Source organism: Cyprinus carpio, chromosome B22 (genome assembly GCF_018340385.1).
Source record: "Cyprinus carpio isolate SPL01 chromosome B22, ASM1834038v1, whole genome shotgun sequence".
NCBI classification, from domain to species: Eukaryota; Metazoa; Chordata; class Actinopteri; order Cypriniformes; family Cyprinidae; genus Cyprinus; species Cyprinus carpio.
In genome coordinates, this window is record NC_056618.1 from 28,482,864 (window position 1) to 28,495,777 (window position 12,914).

At 39.6% G+C, this 12,914-nt stretch overlaps 1 protein-coding gene and 1 pseudogene across 1 annotated transcript in view; both read right to left on the reverse strand.

The window, feature by feature from the left end:
- The window catches only part of LOC109095006 (CD276 antigen homolog), a 467,477-nt gene that overhangs the window by 264,863 nt on the left and 189,700 nt on the right, over positions 1-12,914 (reverse strand). The window lies entirely within an intron of this gene.
- Positions 1-12,914, reverse strand: part of LOC109082721 — a 43,784-nt pseudogene that overhangs the window by 3,848 nt on the left and 27,022 nt on the right.

Genomic DNA, 12,914 nt, shown 5'->3' on the forward strand with positions numbered 1-12,914 from the left:
GAGAGACACACACACAGAGAATTAATTGGTGTTTATTTCACATACACATCTCAAGGTAAAGAATATGTAACCAAATGTAGATTTCCTGGTTATGCCTTGTTGTGAAAGTTTTCTAAAAGTTTGGTTAATTTCTTTATACCTTTTAGTAAAAATGTGTTTTAAAAAGCAATTTATTTTACCTCATCACAGCCCAGGCAGCGAGGTCTGATGCTCTGGCAGTAATGGCGTCCACACAGCAGCGCTCCTTCCTTCCAAAAATAAATCAGGTCCACCAGAGGCTCGCCACACTCGCTGCACACAAAGCAGTTGGGATGCCACAGTCTCGAGTACCCAGCCCTGTCGGCGTACACCACAGGACTGTCCATAGCTGCCAACTGTCCACAGCCACTGCAATGCTGAGAAAAAGAGGAGGCACGAAGGTTTTAGGGGAAAATAGCAAAGCTGGATCAACAACAAAAAGACAAAATGGTAAAAGCCCATTGCTATAATTAGGTAACACAAGTATTACATGTGGAAAACATTTATTATGTTTTTACTACTACAACTATCAAGATTAACTTATTGTGAAAGTGTTGATTAAAGCATTATATTTATATTTAATATTAATATATTTAATATATTTAAAGCATTATATTTATATTTAACATAGAATATTACTTTAAGGGCTACACATAAAATCAAATATGGACAAAATATTTAACATCTAAATTCAACAGCAATGTAGCATCTGCTTAGGATCATTGATGGGTGGTTACACTTTATGTCTTCTTTATTTTTTCACTATTTTTATTTTTTCACTTTATGTTTTCTTTATTTTAGACTAGAATCAATCAGTTACAAATGTATCTGGTATAGGCATGTGTTGCCTGTATGTTTCCCTATACATTAGTTTAGATACCACTGTTTATTTGCATTAGTTAAGCTCTAAATGCTAATATTCAGGTGTGTGAATGTAAGGTGTGTGAAACTATACGCCTTGTTGCTGGTCAATCTAACCAAAATGGGTGTTACAGGGAAACCAGATAAAACCTCTCCCACATCCAAAAAGTGTGCTTCTCTTCACTTGCGGTTCCCTGGAGACACCCATCACCTTGGGGAGTCCGATCTTCTGGCAGTTTTCAGTAACTTGGTTTTCACTTCGGAGCAGTCAACCCATGGATGAAATGACAAAGCTTTTACTCCTAATAGGATTCAACAGGAATCTACGCATTATACATGCACCAGGACACTTTACTCAGCACCTACAGAACCAACGCAAGTAACCACTTGTTAACTATTTAGATGCGCTGCTAGGCTTTGACCCCTTTTAATTAAGGTGACGTGATTCTTTGATGATTCTTAACAGGTTGCAATTAGTTAATGAGTAAATAATGCTATGACTCTTTACTCTCTTGCCCACGAGCACTACCTCTCTCTACAGTGCGCTCTCTCTCTCTATCCATGCCTTCCTTGTGTTGGCATCTATGTTTAATGTGTGTATGTTTGTGTCTAGTCATATGTTGCATGTTCCCCTGTAGTGTAGTTTAATAAACATCCATATATATTCACACTTGGTTGTCTGTGTTTGCTGCTCACAGGACGAGGTCACTTTAACGTTCCGGTTTTGTTTACATGCTCTGGGAGTAATGTATTAGTAGTAAAATTATTTTTCATGGCCAGAGAAATAATGTTACTTAAAGTCAATGAACAATTAACACTGTCCGTCATGCAGATAAACAAATCATTTTATTGTACTATCAATGCTATAATGCTACAAGTAATTCCTGAAGATGAATATAGTTAATAATAACCCGTTATGATTAATTATGTTCATCTCACTTTGAACCTTTTTTGCTACAGATTGGTGGAGAATTTAGGGCAACGTTTTAAACCTAGTTCTGTGAGTAGACTCAGTAACTGTGGTGTGTTTCTTATGTGTGTTCATTCAAAACAAGACTACTATCCAACTGCGTGTTTTTGTGAAAGAATGTGTAGGCTATACATGCCCACATTCCGAGCCTTAACAGTTCTTGAGTCCCTCACTGAGAAACCAGCCACTGTTAATGACTTAAGTTAACTGCAGTTTATAAAATTTGTCATTAAATGACCCCCTAGGTTATCACCCATCAACAGTGTTACTCATAGTTTTCAGGTGCTCACTCACACCAATTATCCACTCCCGCCTTATCAGCCAAGATATCTAAGCGTTTAGTGTGCGTCATTAACTGATCACACCAGTTAACCACGCAACACATAGCCCAAACATTTTAGCTCACTAAATCTATACAGACTTGCATTGGCTTTCTGTGCTTTTCCCTCTCCACCTGTCTTACACCTGTGTCCAGATCATCCAGCCCTGCCACCCACCTGATCAGCCAGCAACCTGACTAAGCGCTGCAAGAGACGGCCCCCCGTTCCGGGACTACTCCTGATCTACGGCACCTGAGCGAAACGGCTGGACGACAACGTGAACTGGCAGACAGACCATGATCAAACCAAGGCTAAAGCCACAGAGAGCCAACCAGGATCATCGGTGCTCTTTGCCCATAGAGTGAGAGTGGCCTCACCAGCAGGACAAACAGGATATATCAGACTAGCAGACTCCTTTTAACTACGAGCGGCATGAGAAACCAACAACCTACCAGAATGCCCTCCTACTAAGAGAAATGCCCAGATCTCGGGAACGTTCACCTTTCCAGCCAGCCAACTCATCTGAAGTGCACTGCCAGGTCACAAAGATCAGGCCTGACATCTCAGCTGGTTGCGAGAACCCAGACTCAAGGTCAGACCAGCCCACAACCCAGATCTTTGCTAACCAGCCACTGACCATAGGGCCAGCCATTCCATCACCAAGTAATGGCATCACCCACCCACTTCAGCTGATGGCTGCACATCCAGAATGATCCAACACCTTTCAGCACACAAACCCAGTACCAGGACTCCTGAGGAGCCCAATTGAAAAGGGGGGCAACCAGGAGACAGCATTTTGGAAAACAAGGCGAGATGTGAAGCTCTGGTGACACTGAAGTAAACCCAACTTTTATGTCACTTTATAACTCTTTGACAGACCCCATGCTGAAGCTCAGAAACAGAACTGAACTCTTAAGGCCCAAAGGTGTGCACTGAACACGCAGTCATACACGCATACTAACTTCTCATTGATAAAGAGCTGCTGGATCACATTGACCCTTTGCTGAACTTGAGACTGCCAAAACTCCAGGCTGAAGTGCAAAACCCCTGCCACTTCAGCCAGACAGGTCACACAGGCAGACTGTCAGGCCACCGAGATCATGGGAAAATCTCACAGCCAGCCATGAAAATATGGCCTTAAGCCTCACACTCTTCAAAGCACGCACCAAGCACACACCAGACCTGCCTTTGCAAGCAAGTGCATGAGCTTCCCTATGAGGTCTTGTTGTGAACCATGGTCACTGCCAAGGACACCTGCATTTTAACCTAAAGTAAAATAACCAAAGCTCAATCTGCTACGTCCTGGTTCTTGCAGACCTCGCAATCCCCTGGGGAAGCCCTGTCAAGTGCGAGACCTTCCTGCCAGACCATACCAGACATTTACTCTGTTGAATATATGAGACTGCAGTCCCAGCATATACAAAATGGGGTCGCTGTTCAGCTCAACAGACAGCATGGCCAAACCCTCAACCACAAACCTTCAAGGGAATGGAGGGAACCCGGCCTCAACGCCATGCCTGATTTACCCTCATCCCAAGGAGTTTCACCTGACAGCAGGATTCACCAACTACTGATTTAGTGCTGGTCTACACCAACAACATCGCCAGAACTAAAGGGGGTGCCCACTTCAGCAGAACACTGCTCCCACCAGAGCACGAACTACTCAGATGACAAAAAGAGCCCGCTCTGCACTTCCTGAACCATTCAGCGATTCTCCAGTCACAACGGAACACGGAAAGTGATCACAGAGATGTGCCACCAAACTTTAATGGCCCTCAACAGCCAACTCAAATGTACAGAGGACCAATACCCCCAAAGCCACATGGTCAATGGCCCTTTAAGGATGCAATGCTGAGGCACGGTGTGCCCAGAGCAGGTGTTTTGTGGGTTAACAGCAAATCTCTCCCACAGCAACACTGCAAGCTGGACTTCCAGTCATCAAAGTACAAGTGACAGCCATCCAGATCACCCTTCAAATCGCATCGACTCACAAGAAGTGCATCAGACAACTCCTGATTTACACAGACTCAAATTATGCCAAGCTCAGCTTCCTACTTGGCTAAGAAAAAGATAAGTTTGCCACAATGAACAAGAAGCCAGTCAAGCACCAACATCTGTCCCAGGTGTGCAACAACATCACAAGTAAGCATGATCTGATCATCTACTTGAAGGTGTTAGGACACTCAAACCGACCGAGTCCTGACAGGCCCTTGCCAAAACAGGTGCATTGCATGGTGAGCTATGGTCTCAACCAAGACCCACCCACCCTCCCATGACATGACAGTCATAACCCACAGGAGATCAACTTTCACCTCCATGGTACCCACCTTGCAGCCCTGGCACTAACCTTACAACTATCCATGGATGGCATTGCTTAAATGCAAACCTCTGACACCTCAATAAGGGCTATTCTTTGCCACCACCTCCCTAACCCCTCCAACCACCCTATCACATCTGCTCAACTTGCTGCTACTCCAGCCCTCAAACTACTGCACAATGTCAAAAACATGCTGCGTGTGATGAACAACAGCAAACCCAAACCACAAAGCCCCACTACAACACACTCCCACTTTTTGGTTTGCAATCACTAAACAACACTTAGCTGTTCCACTACATATGGGCTTATAACACCATACAGATCTGTTTTAGCCCTAACTTTTCAGTCTGCCAGCATGTCACAGACTGCATACCCCACTGCCCAGGGAGGAGATGTGAACACCTGGCTAAGAGGCATTACAGATAGACCACTGTTATTATTCTGAGTAATAGTCATGATTCGGAAGAGACTCCTGACACATGACTCAAGCCAGAATCACAATCATGGGGGAGCTAACCAAGTTTCCTAAGCTACGCCTTCACAGTCAAGCTGACACCGAGCGACAAGCACTGCACCCATCTTCAGAAGGAGCTTGACACATGCCCAAACCGCATAGACAAGCTGGCAGTGAAAGTCCAGGATGATTTCAAGCATCAGATCACTGAGTTCCTGAGAGAGCTATTGCACATCTCACACTGCACAGACAAGCTCAAAGTGAAAACCCAGGATAAACTCAAGGTACCAGATGGAGTAAAGCCGGAAAGGACCTGAGAAAACATCTCCAGTCTGCAGAACAGCTACTAGAGAAAGCCAAAACTGACCTTAAAACAAAGACTCTAAGATAAATGCTCTGGAAGACCACTTGGAAAGAAATTAGAGCCAAGAAGGAGTCCCCCATCCATGAATTGCTACACAATGGAAAAAGTGAATGGCCGCAAACCAAAGCATCGCCAGCCTTCATCACAGAACTCTTTCTTTCTAACAAAAGAAGAAAGCCCATCCATGTAGACCCTGAAACTGCACGAGAAGACTCTTAAAGACCTCGACAAACTGGCTCAACTTATGTCAATTCCATTACATCACCCAGTTCCAGACCGAACTCTACAGAAGGCCAAGATATCCAGCTCTACCTTCAAGACATAGATTCTCACCTTGAAGTGGAAGCTCATGCAACTGACAGAGACAGGTTAGACAGGTTAGTCTTCCTCAGACCCACATCCAGTCCTGAGGTGCGAAGCCTCCTAGACAGACAACCCTGCTCACATAAAGTCAAACCACCAGCTACTACGTGAAACACTGATTCAAAAGCGTACAGGCTCAGAATCAGAACATGGACTGTTAACTGCCTTGGAAGACTGTGAGAAATCAATGGCTCATCAGCACTCCCCTTCATACAGATGTTGGTTCAGGGCCAGCATGACACAAACACTCATGTCAGTCTACCGAACCACAGTATGTAGATTCAAGTGCCAAAAGCCTCCACCCTCTTGGGGATCTGGAGTCGTACAATCTCCCAAGTGAAGAGTACCAATCCAAGAGTCAACGGGGTGCAAAGGTCCATGAACCAGTGCAGAGCTGCCCTTCCTCGAACCTTCAAATGGAGCCACTGGGAAAGAAGGACCCAGGTGGAGACAATGCTGAACCTGACCAGGGGTTAACACCCAAGCTAAGCATTCAAAGGTTGAGGAAAATTAGAAACCACCTGCCATCTGGCCTTCCTGATCCACCTGCCATTTGACAATCAAGATCCACCTGCCATCCGGCCTTCCTGATCCACCTGCCATCTGACAATCAGGATCCCACCTGCCAGCCGATCATCAATGATCCACTATTGTCTGACAATGTCTCCATGTGAACATCTGCAGCCAATGGGGGAAAATCTGTAGCGTTTGCTTAGGATCATTGATGGGTGGTTACAATTTATGTCTTAAGAGACACTTTTAGCCTTTTGACATTTGCATAGAAATTATAAACTTGGCCCCCATCGTCGACATTTTATATGGGTGCTAAAGTTAAATGGTTGTACCACTATCAAGAAAAGGCTATAATGCTACAAGTAATTCCTGAAGATGAATATAGTTTTAATAATAACCATTATGATTAATTATGTTCAACTTTGAGCTAATTTGCTACAGCAATGAACTGTTATTAATTAAAAATGTAATCCTCAAACTCTGCTTTGACTTTACTTGTGTATGCATGCTTTAGAAAGAGTCTAGGTTTGGTGAGTGCTATGTACTACACTCAGTTATTGGTTTCAATTAGTTTGCTCAAGTGTGTTGCCAAATATCATTAACATAACATAGAATGACGTTTTTAGTGCACTTTCTATATTTGAATTGCTTGAGAAAACATGAAAATATATAGTTAAAAAAAATTCATATGATTTAGTTGAGTTAGTCAATATTCAGTCAGTAATCGAGATGTCAGACAGGTCAGGAAGCAACGGCAGACAGTCTAAACCAACCAGCTCCTAGCCACCTCATATCACAGAATCTCAGACTCTTACAACTAGATATCATACTATAGAGACTGTGTCTGTTTCCCTGAAATAGCAAATACAATAACACACACCTAAACCATTCAAGGTTATGGTTATCAATTTAATTGATATATTGATAAATAAAAAATAACATATTAATACAGACAAACAAATGATAAATCTTTGCTTGATGAATATTAGATCTCTTTCTACAAAAAGCGCTTAAATGATATACAGAAAATCACAGATTATAACCAGATGTGCTCTGTTTGGCAGAAACCTGGCTAAAACACCAGATGATTAAATTACTTTTAAACGAGTCTACCTCCAAAGGATAATGTTATAAACATGAGCCGCTCTATAAACAATGGCTATGGTTTACATGCAAACAAATAATCTGTTTGTAATTGGATTGATGGCTCAATCGGACTGAAAAGCCTTCATGTAAACACCTTAATCGATCCTATTGAGCTCGATCGGAATGAAATTTCGATCAGACTGAAGGGGGTGGTTTATTCCTCTTCCAATATGATTGAGAGTGGATGTAAACATTCGATCGGATTGACCCATGAAACTGAAAGGACTGCGCATGTGCAGTGATGCAGAAATAACGTAATTGCTACAATGTTTAGTAATATTTTCAGTTTTTAAGAGGTCTGGTTTCAAGTATTATTATTTTATTTATTTTGAAGTAATGGTGCTTTATGTAACATTATCTAGTGTAAGTGAAAAATCCCTTTGGACATTTGTACTGTATACAGGCCACAAGGCCACCAGGGCACCATACACACTTTATGAATGAACTTGCTTATTTTCTATCTGAGTGCAAGCTGCAGATAAAGTCTTAATTTTTGGTGATTTTAATATCCATGTTGATAATGAAAAAGATGCATTAGGATCAGCATTTACAGACATTCTGAACTCTACTGGGGTTAGACAACACGTGTCAGGGTCTACTTGTAATCATACTGTAGATTTATTCTGTCACATCGAATTGATGTTGATTTTGCAGCAGAGTGATGAAACCTCAGATCATTACCTTTATTTAGCTAATTCTGCAAACTAAACTCCTTTATGCAAATATGGTAGAACCATCACTTCACTTCACTAAAGACTGATTTATAGATAATTTTACTGACTCATCTCAAAGAAATCAAAACGAAGTATTTCGAACTGCATGGAAGGACAGTGTTTCTGCCTATAGAAAGGCATTAAAAACTGCTAGAGCTTCTTCCTGACACTTTTAGAAGAAAACAAACATAACCCTTGGTATTTATTTGATATAATGGCTAAATTAATGAGAAAAACAGCTTCGACAAACTCAGTCCCCCTGAGGAACAGTTCTTTACTAGTATTTTCCTACTGCTAAATCCTAAAAGTACATAAATAAATAAATAAACCACACAGGTTTTAATTATCGGATCAGAAGCCTCTGCATGCAATAGCAATAGCTGATTTTTGACTTTTGGGGAAGAATTGTTCTATTTTGTTAAAGATTGTTCATCAACCCCAGATGGTTAATAGAGAAACATTTGCCACTTTTCCACTCTCGGGCCGTATGGTTCTCTTTGTTTCTGCCTTATCAGAATGTGTCAGACGTTTCCTTGGTAACGCAAGTGTAATATAAACAGCAATATGGACGATGATCAGATATTTCTGTTTTTGGGACTCCTTTTTTATCTGATATTTACTTTGTTCAATAGCAGAAAAAAGGACACAGCTCTTGAAGTTAAAAAATAAAATAAACAGAAGGCGACGACGGGTATAATATGAATAAGCGCAAATGTTTCCTCCACAGACCAAACTGTCTCAGACATTTTTTTCTTTTTTATATTGAACGTAGTGTAGCTGTTTACTTTGCTGTTTGATCAAATAGTGAGCTTCCGCTTAGCCAACTATGGAGAAACTGGTAGCCATGCAACAGAGTAGGGACGTCACACACAAGCACTCTAACAGCATGGCTCAGCACAGTTGTGTTAAAGGTAGGGTGCTGGATTAGTCATTAAAATTAGCTTGCGTTTACATGGTCAGCCATTTGTAAAGACTGAACTAAACTCACATATTCACTCTTATTGCTGAGAGGAGACTGTGCTGTTCCATTTGTGGTAGTCTCAGGATCTGGCTGTTCTTGAGAGGCCTTTTCATTTTTTACTGCTGTACATTTTTCTCCAGGCAGAGCAACCTCTCCTACTCCTAAGGATTCCTCCTTAAAAGGATCACAAAACTGAGCCATAGCTTTCAACTCCACCTCAGACAGGCTGTGGCAGTATGCAGGGTCGTGATCGTAGGAAGGTAGCTGTCTTATCAGTTGCTTGTGGCGATATAACGATCCCGCTGTGCCAGCCACAGGTCGCCTTTCTTCAGGGAGAAGCTCCATGTACTGCATCGCCTGACAGACAGACAGACAGAATTATGCCTGGTCTCAGCGTTTAAACATCAGTGCATAACTTTACAGATATGCCGGGACATAGAATTTTGGACATTTAAAACTAAACATTGTACATATATACAGCTAAAAAAAAAAGTACAAATCTTTTTAAATCATAAAGATACTTGTATAGATGCACTTTCATCAATAAATGAATTACACTTTTAGATCCCTTAACCTATACCTCAATACCTAATCATACCCATTTTATATAGAATATAAAAATAATAAATAAAACATAATAGATAGAAATGTGCAGGAAAATTACCATTTTAGTAATTAATAGCATGTTAAAAAGATATTTTGTGCACTAATCCCACAGGTAAAACCTAACCATAATAATTTTTTAAAAATATGCACAGTGTAAAGAGTATACATGACAGACAGACAGACAAGTGCAATCACAAAAATAGAACTACACTTTATTTTACAAAAAAAAAACACTTTTGCAAAACCGATGACATAATCATATTGTTTACTTCTTGCTTATTCTTTTCTTTAGAGAGAATAACCAAAAGAAACGTGATTGATATCTTGAGTGCCAAGACTGTTCAGAAATATTATGGGCAACCTGTCCTCCAACTAATACGCTCGTATAGGTCGTTTGCCAAATCCTGAAATACGACCCATCAGAGCGTATACTACAATTGCACCCCTATCGGCAAAAGGTCGTGTTCATATTCAGTTTTGTACTCTTTTATTTGCACCGTGATTTGCGTTTCGTGTAGCTCAGTTGGTAGATTATTGCGTTATACCTTGATATGCAATCATGCTATCATGGGTTCGATCCCCGAGAATGGACGTGCACGTAAAATGTATATGCTCAAAAAAATCATAATTTAGCATGATTTTGTGAGGGTTGGGTTTAGGGGGTGGGGTTAGGTGTGGTCATTCGAACGAATAAGCCTCCTTGTAAAATATGTACGAATTACTGTGAGATCGGTGTAAAAAGTCCACACATTGCATTTTAAATAAACGTGCGTTTTGATTGGTAATGACGTTATACGTCATTTCATGACGACAGACGCAACGCGATACTGTCATTATTTTTACGCCCGCTAGAGGCCGCTTAACGTTTAAAACGTAAAAATAGGTCGTAATAAGGTGTTTGCACAAACGACCTATATGGTCGTTTTTTGTTGGAGGACAGGCTCATTATGGGGCACCTTATGTCAAGATGATTTATTTTAAAATACTGTATATTCATGAAAATTCCAACAGTTTTTAAACAAACAGCGTGGACTATGTGCAACTGTAGCTTAGTTTCCCGATAAAAAGTCCAAGGCAATGATGATCTCAGGAAGCTGGCCTACTCTGTTAAATGATCACGGCTGTTCTTGGCCAAATATACACGGCTCTCCAGAAAAAATAAAAACAGACTTGGCAAGATGGGAAGTTTTTTACCTCTCTCTATGTTTGGTAGTGTAGAAACGATCCAAAATGAATGCGTTACCCAGACTTTCAGTCTCTTCCAGTGTGGGTTCCGGTCTCAGCATTTAGTAAATTAATATTTATTTGGCATAATAAAAAACCAAGAATATGACAAAAATCACTTATGTCAAATAAAAACAGTGGTGTTAGAGGCTCTCTAATTTATGGTACCATTTTTGGGCTGCTAAGGGCTACAGCTGCTTGGAATAGTAATGTAGGGAGGTAGAATAGGTTACTATTTAACAAAATTAAAATTATTTTTGATAGTTTTGCCATTTACTGGACTTGCATGCACAGAAAAAGTTAAGAAAGTAAATACACTTCTCAAAATGTGGTTCACAATGCAAAAAAAAAAAAAAAAAGAGTGCACTCCCCATTAGGAGTAATCCAGTTTTACTTCCTTCTATATAGTGGTTATAGTTGATAGGAAGATAAATATATATAAAGATAATTGATCAGCTCTTCAATGGGGAGATTATATGGTATTTCTCTTAATTATGTGATAGGTTAACATGGAGGAATTTACAATTACAAAAACTACATCACAAATCACAGACATTGGGCCATTAAATAATTCCAGCAAACACTGAACAACATTCTCTTAATATGAATGAACACATTTTTCTTATTTATTTATACCACATTATACAATCTATTGCTTTACAGCTACAAATATCATAACTGCTATCTTTTGATTATTTTTTAACTATGTGTGAAAAATAATGTTCGTAGGATTATTTGTTTGTTCAGTAAATTCACTTTGGATTTTTCGTAAACTAGTTGCAATTCAATGCAGGCTTTACAAACTTTGGTCCCACTTTATATTAAGTGTCCCCTAATACATGTGTAATTACATAGTAACTAAATGTGTATGTAGTATGTAACCACAGTGTAAGTACACAATGATAAATAGTATCTACGCTGTAATATTTCTGTAACTACCACCCATGTAACAAGCCTCAGGCTGGTTTGTGTAAATACAAATGTGTAAACAGTTTACCATTGGTAACAAATGTTTTTTTAAAAGTACCTCTTGTAATAGGAATTTTATAACTACATTTTGTAACAACAATATGTATATATTAATGAGTAATAATAAGTAATTGGAATCATTTGATCCAGGGGGTGGAGATGGGTTGGTTTAGGGGTAGAATTGGGATCCAGGGGGTGGAGATGGGTAGGTTTAGGGGCGGAGATGGGATCCAGGGGGTGGATATGGGTAGTTTTAGGGATATGTAAAGGGGGGAGGAGTTGGAACTCGGGTTGGATTGGTGCACCACTGTAATACCAGTGTACTTACATGGTCACTCCTCAGGAACTGTCCACAATATAAAGTGTAACATTCTGGACACTAACCACAATTTATATGTAAAGCTTAACTTACTGGCCGCTGCTGTATAACATCAGAGTAATTACATGATAAATCTAATATAAAGGTTAACACTTCCTTTAACAAAAAGTGCTGTTTGTCCTGTTACCCATTTGTACTTTCATTACCAAAAAGTGTTGTTACCAATGTCTTGTACACATTTTGTACTTACACATACCATTCAGTGGGTTGTTACATGCGTGTAGTTACACAAACATTAGCGCTGTAGATACTAGTACCAGTGTATACTGATACTGTGATTACATTACTACGCACACCTCTAGTTACTATGTAATTACACAGGTATTAGGGACACAATATACAGTGGTACCCAAACTTTTAATGGAAAGATATTAACCAGACAGCAAGGTGGCAACATGTAAAGCATACAAATGTGTGTGTGTGTGTGTGTGTGTGTGTGTATATATATATATATATATATATATATATATATATATTTATATAAATATTAGGGCTGTCAAATGATTAATCACGATTAATCACACATCCAAAAATAAAAGTTTTGTTTACATAATATATGGATGTGTATAGGGTATATTTATTATGTATATATAAAATACACACACACATAAATTATATATTTAGAAAATATTTACATGTATATACGTTTATATATTTATATTCTTATATTTTATATTATATATAAATATATTTAATATATAAACATAACATATTCTTCTTAAATAATGACATGCAT